Source organism: Pelophylax lessonae (genome assembly GCF_965119305.1).
Source record: "Pelophylax lessonae genome assembly, chromosome: 4".
Classification (NCBI taxonomy): Eukaryota; Metazoa; Chordata; class Amphibia; order Anura; family Ranidae; genus Pelophylax; species Pelophylax lessonae.
Window position 1 is genome coordinate 286364449 of NC_138771.1, and position 8204 is coordinate 286372652.

Here is an 8204-nt window from a genome sequence, read left to right on the forward strand (position 1 = left end):
CAGGGTGGCACCCAGGCCAGCTCATGGCCATCACTGGTGCGTGGCTGGGGGGATACAGAGGACACGGACGATACACCTCCCACAGAGGACAGCCTTTCGTTGCCTCTGGGCAGCCTGGCACACATGAGCGATTACATGCTGCAGTGTCTCCACAACGACCGCCGAGTTGCCCACATTCTAACTTGTGCTGATTACTGGGTGGCCACGCTGCTGGATCCCCGTTACAAGGACAACGTACCGTCCTTAATTCACTCACTGGAGCGCGAGTACAAGCGCACGCTGGTAGACGCCATGCTGCTGGCATTCCCATCTGACAGCGGGGCCACAGTGGAAGCACAAGGCAGAGGAGGAGGAGGAGGAGGTCGCCAACGCAACCAGGGCACCGCCAGCACCTCAGAAGGCAGGGTTAGCATGGCCGAAATGTGGAAAAGCTTTGTCAGCACGCCACAACAAACAGCAGCACCAGCAGCTCAGATGGAACGTCTTAGCAGGAGGCAGCATTTTACCAACATGGTGGAGCAGTATGTGTGCACACGCCTACATGTAGTGAATGACGGGTCTGCCCCCTTCAACTTCTGGGTCTCCAAATTGGGCACATGGCCTGAGCTTGCCCTTTACGCCTTGGAGGTGCTGGCGTGCCCTGCAGCCAGTGTATTATCTGAACGGGTATTTAGCACGGCTGGGGGCGTTATAACAGACAAGCGCAGCCGCCTGTCCAGAGACAATGTGGACAAGCTCACGTTCATTAAAATGAACCAGGCATGGATCCCACGGGACTTTTCCGTACCTTATGCAGAATAGCAATGGATACCGACCTTACCCACCCATTGTTCCATTTTTGCTCTTTCTCACTCTTTTGGGGTGTACCCTCATTTAAAATTTTTGAAAAGAAGCAGTGTTGGCTACCTCGTCCTCCTCCTCAGGGCCAGATTAATGTAGGGGCTATTGGAGCTGCAGCTCCAGGCCCCTACCTTTTATATAGGCCCCGGGTTGGCCATATTCACTGTTACCGCTCTTCTGTCACTTGTAAATACAGAAGTCTGGCTTCTATGCTCGCTTCCCCAGGCAGCACCCTCAGAACCTCCCCACACAGCGTGAAGGCCGGACAAGGAGGGACAGTTGGCGATGCATGGATGTGTTTATGGGCTTCAGAGACAGCATCCCATGTTGAATTAGGCATGCATGGCTGCACCCTTCCTCCTCTGGGTGCATGGCAAGGCACGGCCCTTAAGGCCCTTCAAAATCCTCAGCACCAAGCCCATGATGCTGTTAATCCGGCCCTGGTCCTCCTCCACCGCCGCTTCCACCTACACCGCCCATAGGTGTGCGCAGCCTATTGCATTAAGGTGTGCACCCCAAAGTTGAAATACACATGCATGTGTTTGCCAGCAGGGAGAGTAATGTATCGGGGCCATGTACCTGTAGGCAAGGAGAAATAGAGCAGAGCAGGTCCCAGGGAGATCTTTCCCATCTCCTCACTGGCAATGCTATGTGCCCTAGGTGATTAGGGTGTGCCCAGGCACACCCAGCACACCCTGTGCGCACGCCTATGTCACCGCCACATCCACCACCACCTCAACCTCCCTCCTACTCCATATGGGCCTCGTCCTTCAGAGATGAAGAAGAACATTGTTTTATTTTTCTGTTTTTTTTTGTTGTTTTAAGTTATTTCCCTATCCACATTTGTTTGCAGAGCACTTGCCATGCTCTTAATTACGTTTTGCTGCCATTTGCAGCACTCTAGCCCTTTCCTTTGGTGTTTTAGAGCCATTTTAGTGCCTTAAAGTTCGGGTCCCCATTGACTTCAATGGGGTTCGGTGTCCGGGAAAAGTTCGGTAAAAGTCCGGGACACGGACCCGGACTTTTTTTTAAAGTTCGGCCGAACCCGTCGAACACGGACATCTAGGTGTCCGCTCAACCCTAGACATCACTTTGCTAGTCTATGAGTTCCCTAAACCATCTCTTGGAGTCCATACTTGAAACCATCAGGTTCAGGCACACCATTACAGATCTTACGTATAAGAAAGCTTGGGGAAAAAGGTTTGCTTTCCTACAAATTAACTACTTTCACCTTAAGCATCCCTCCAGAATGTTCTTTATAGACACACGCATTTGGGAAAAATCTAACTACTTTTTGCATGAAGAAAAAGGTGAGCTCCAGTTATTTTATTTATTTGCAGTTTGAAACCGGATTTACCAAATCTCCGAGCATGCTAAATTGGGAGAAAGACTTTCATAAACAATTATCTCTGTTAGAGTGGAAACATGCTATACATAATATCTACAACAACACTCCTTGCATGAACCACTGGGATATAGCACTTTAATTGCTCCACAGAAACTATCTCACTCCCTACAAATTGTCTAGGATGTAGCCTGATAACTCTCCACTATGCTGGAGGCAATATGGAAATATAAGCAACCTTTACCACATACTGTAGGACTGCAAAAGCACATGTAGCTTTTGAAACAAATTTTTTACTCTTATTTCTAAGGTTACAGTGATTCTTATTTCTCCTTCACCCTATCTGGGTCTATTGAGCCTAACTATAACAACCATGCCTGTGCAAATTCAGTCATATACTGATAGCAGCTCAATTAACTGTTACAAATAGTTGAAAGGCGAAAGTTATTAATAGAGTCAACACTTAATACCTATATGAAAATTTCTTTGCCCAGCATAACCATGGTTTATCAGCCTTTTATGCTAATTGGCTAGTATGGTCTCAGGTATCCCCAACCTTTAAGAGCCTAGATATACAGATTTGTATTTGATCCCTTTTGGAGATAAGACATTAAGTGCTGTGGCTCTTCCTCAGAGGCTCTGCGGAAGAGGCACGGCCTCGAAACGCGTCAGCCCTCCGTCTACATGAGACATTGGACTTCTCCATTTGATGCTGCTTTTTGGAATTGATATGCTGTTTTACCACGCATGTTTGTGAGTAGTTGATTTTAACTTCTATTTTTAAAAAGCCCGCTGAGGATAATGCGCTAGGCTGGTGCGCCCTTTTTTTGTTTGTTTTTACAGTGTGTTCGACCACCCCGGTCATAGAGGGCAGCAAGGCTTAGCCATTTGGAATGCCAAGTGTGGGTTCCAAGATTGAAACAGCCTAAGGACCTGGTTCTGAGCGCAGGAGCAGGGTGCTCAGCTTCACTCTTTTTGTTTCTGGATTAAGTGCTGTGGTGCAGTTTTCTTTGTTATTAGTTAGTTATTTTCTCTTTTTTTAGTAGGTTTTGCTTTTGCCTACTTTTTTAAAAATTCTATACCCTAACATTTCTGATGCAGCTTAAACTTCAATACAGTTGGATTATTTATCATAATCAAAGCATAACTTGTCGTCTCCTTTGAATGTGTTCTATCTGAACACTTACTGTCATTGTTAGATAACTTTTGTAATATATTAGCAATTGTATGGAGATTAAAATGAATAAAAACTATTTAAAGAAAATAGTATAGTGGTCTCTTTGTATTGCTAATTTTGTGTGAAATACCTGGTGTTCCTGCTAGTCCCCTTGCTTTTTCATTTCAAATTGACCGTGCTAGGTATGAGAGCACACCCATCTCAGCATGGTTAGTTTTCTGGCTGTGCCTGGACAACAGCCATTCACTGGAAAGATCAATGCTGCTGATCCCCCCCCCCCCCCCCCCAGGTCTCTAAGCCTCTTACAGCTTTTAAAGAGCTGTTATGCCTTTCATTTTTATTTTAAACCAAATGGGTTGTTTTACAAGGTAAGGGTTCACAAATAATTTGAGACATCTCCCAAGCATTATGTTTTACCATATCTTCTTCAAAGTCTCTGCCTAAAAGTATTTTTGCATTTTTTGCATTGGTACATGCTTCCCTTGACAGTGTGCATCTCCCCATGTCTGTTTTTTAACAATATCTTGCCAATTAAAAATATCAATTTATTTTAACCACTTGCCGACCACTCATGTTACTGCTACTGCAGCAGAGCGGCTCGGCTGGGTCCAGCGACGTAGACCTACATCGCTGGATTCCTCCCTCTCTCGGCGCCGCGCGTGCCGCCGGAGGCTTGCTCCTGCTGTGTCTAAACACAGCAGGAGTCGGGCCGGGGGAGGAGAGGTGGTGATCACCGCCGCTCTTCCCCGATCGTCGGGGGAAAGACTGAGGAAATCTGCCCGCTTGTGTAAACAAAGTGGGCGGATCTCCTCTGTGACAGGCAGGGACAGATCACAGGATTCAGCATAGCTGAACCTGCGATCTGTGTCTGTGTCCCACAACCCCCTTCCCCCACACACATCAGTAAGCATGAGGCACACATTTAACCCCTTGATCACCAACAGTGTTAACCCCTTCCCTGCCAGTGTCATTATTACAGTAACAATGCTTACACAAAAGTGTCAAAAATGTCAGTTAGGGGTCCGATCTGTCTGCCGCAATGTCACAGTCCCCAAAAAAATCGCAGATTGCCGCCATTGCTAGTAAAAAAAAAATAAACAATAAAAATGACAAATCTTTCCCGTAGTTAGTAAACGCAATAACTTTTGCACAAACCAAGCAAAATACGCTTATTGTGATTTTTTTTTTACCAAAAATATGTAACAGAAAACAAATTGCCCTAAAATGTTAAAAAGTTTTGATTTGTAATTTTTTTTTTTTGGGGGGGGGGGGGGAATGTTATATATCAGAATGTAAAAATATTGTTTTTTTTTTTTTTTCAAAATTGTCGCTCTTTTTTTCAAAAGTTAAAAATCACACAGGTGATCAAATACCACCAAAATAAAGCCCTATTTGTGGGGGAAAAAATACATAAATTTAATTTGAGTACAGTGTCGCACGGCCTTGCAATTGTCCGTTAAAGTAATGCAGTGAATAGCAAAATATGGCCTGGTCAGGAATGGGGTAAAATCTTCCAGACTTAAAGTGGTTAAAAATAAGACGTTAATAAAAGTTAAAGACTTTTTGGCCTAAATATATGACAAAATTGAATATATTGGATATTTTCTAACTGTCAAAGTAGAAAATGTCAATGTTTTTGCAAAATGTTTGCTCTTTTTTTATTAATATCGCAAAAAATGAAAAGCACAGAGGTGATCAAATACCACCAAAAGAAAGCTCTGTTTGTGGGAAAAAAATTTAGTTTGGGTACAACGTTGCATGACCGCGCAATTGTCAGTTAAACTCACGCAGTGCCAAGTTGAAAAAAGTGGCCTGGACGTTAAGCAGGAAAATTCTGCGGTCTTAAAGTGGTTGAAGATTCACCACATTATCTTCAATGGGGATCAGATTAAAGTGCACAAGTTATTAATTTTATTATGGATTTGATGAAAGCCCAAAATTTGAACCCAGGCCAATTTTATCATTTTGAGTGACATCATGGTAAAAAAAAAAAAAAAACAGCCAAATCATTAATAAACATCAGACTACTTTCTTAGGCTTCTAGCAGGATTAGGACTAGTGTTAAGGAAAAATGTGTAGCACCAAAAGTGAATGAAAACAGCAATGAAATGTGAATAGTATGTTATAAATGGACAGCACATTAAAATAAAGTCCAAAACAGTGCTAAAGTGAATAAAATATATACAAGTCCAATTTTGAATAAAAATAAAACACCAATATAAGGAAAAATATAGATTTAAGAGTCGGTTCACACTAAGGCGACACGACTCCTTACTACTTCGGGGACGACATGTGCATTACCATGCACCACGACTTCGGAGCGACTTGCAGGGACTTCACATAATGGAAGTAGTACAGGACCCTTTTTCTAAGTCGGAGCGATTTGTGTCGCTCCTATTAGAACGGGTCCTGTAGCGGTCAATGGACCGCGAGGGAGCGCGACTTGTCAGGCTGACAAGTCGCCTGACAAGTCGCGGCAGTGTGGACCGGCTCTAAATGCACAGTCCTCTGATAGGATCAGCAATATAAACATATTTGTGAAAGCACAAAGTTCAGTGCAAAGATGTGCATAAAAATTGGTGGTGATTTGAAAAGTGAAGAAGTGATCCAGTACAGTGCTCCAGAATCATCCACCTCCACCCCTGTAAAATGGACACTCGCTGGAAAAACTGGCTTACGACAGCAAACACGCACTCAGTATCGATCAGCCATCTGTTGTGGGGAGGGCTGTTCAGCAACTCGCACAATCCAGATGTAGCTGTGGTAAATAAAGCTCACTGAGAGCCAGATGAAGTTTCCATAGTGTAGTTTTTATTAGATTTGTATGTTAAAAGCCAAAATAAAAATGCATCATGAAAACATATGACAATGGGTGCCATTGCCACTGCCGACCCGGTATTGGACAGTGGCCTAACATCAGCCCTAGTGTCTCCTCCCCAACAAGTTTTGTCCAATAGGACGTTATCAAGGAGTGATAACTAGTGTTGTGCTGATAAATGAATGTGTAATTCATTTCCTGAGATTAATTATTTAGTGTTTCATTAGACTGTACACAGTTAATCCCAGAAACTGAACAGATTTTTGTTTGTTAAGTTATCATTCACATCCCAACATTACTTGCAATACCATAAAGAAAATAAAAATGTCTACTCCTTTTTACTCTATAAAATATTGTAAATAATGCAAAACTTTTATATAAGTAATGCAAATGTGAAACAATCCAATAAAAACAAAAAGAAAAACGTGATAAAATGCAAATGAACTCACTTACACCTGGACACCAGTGTAGCAACATAAACAGCAAAACAAATTCTGTTACGCTGCCTCAATGTGTTCAAAAACAGATCCTATCCTTTTAAAGTGGAGTTCCACCCTAAAATTATACTTACATCCATCTTCTCGCTCCGGGTCACCTGAAAAACAAATGGATAATTGCAATTTTTTTTTTTTACTTAACTCGTTTAGAAGAAAATATACTTACCTTACTTCCTTCTTCCTCCCCTCGGCGGCCGCGGCGAGTCGTCACTTCCTGGCATGCAATGATTCCTGGGAGCTGAACGTCATCGCTCCCAGGAATCAATGCGCCTGCACCGGCCCCGACGTCAGTTCCGGTGCAGGCACCCTCATACCTTGCAAAACAGCTTCTGGGCATGCCCAGAAGCTGTGCAGGGATGACGCTGCAGCACCGGAAGTGACGGCGGGGCTGGTGCAGTGCATCGTGGGAACGAAGAAGACGGGAAGAGGACACAGAAGAGGATCGCGCTGGCTTCACTGACCACACCTGAGATGGCAGCGCTGGAGAATACATTTTCAAGGCAAGTATTTCTTCTAAAAGGTAAGTGCAACCCCGAGACAGATCAGAGGCTAGCCATTGTGGAATGCACTAGCCCTGACTGTCCCGGGGGTATTTTTATTAAAAAAAACATTCACTGGGTGGAACTCCACTTTAAGATCAAATTATCATGCCATAAATGGTGCTCATACAGACATACCTGACTTTCTATTCATTCCCCACTGTAACCAAACAAAGTTTTGGGATCAGCAGCCATGATTACCATGGTCAGTACACAGAGGGGGGAAACAGGAACAGGCAGGACTAACCAGGTTTTTTTTTTTTTTTTTTTTACTGCTTAGAAAGGGGCAGATTAAACAGCACAAGCACTTAATCTGCTATAAGGGAACAGGATCATTTTTTTTTAGGGTTACAACTACTTTAATTATCAATGTGTTATCTAAAGAATGACCCTTTCCTATCCTCGTTTGCAGTGCTGGCACAGTTCACCAGACATTTTGCAAGATGTATGCAATTAAGTCAAGTTTCCCTACTCTGCTTGGCGCCATAGTGCTTGTAGCTTTGTATATATTTTCTGGAATTACTTTGAACAAAAAAAAGTTACAATAATTTAATACAAAACATGCTTTATTTTCTCTACTGATAACCATACTTTTGATTTCTATCAACATCTAAATAAAACACACAGCTAAGAATATTACAATCAGTAAGCATCATTGCATAACAAACGTTACCTTTTTTTTAAAAATGTCTTTTCTTTATACAAATGCTTTAAGAGAACAAAATGTGCTCCAGGAATGCTGAATATTCATTTTTCAAACATAAAAAAATATTGCTAATTAAGTCTTTCTAAATACAATTGTAAATCAGTTTTGTAACAGCTTGCAGTCTTTGGCCAGATGGAGGTTTTACATGTAGTTTACATTATTTTTGTAAAATAGTAACAGTTGTTTGCAGGGATGAAATGCTGATTATTTTGATAAATGTTCCAAAGTTTATTGTACCTCAGCAACCTAAACTTCTTAGGTTTTAAGGTAAAGTTGCCATTG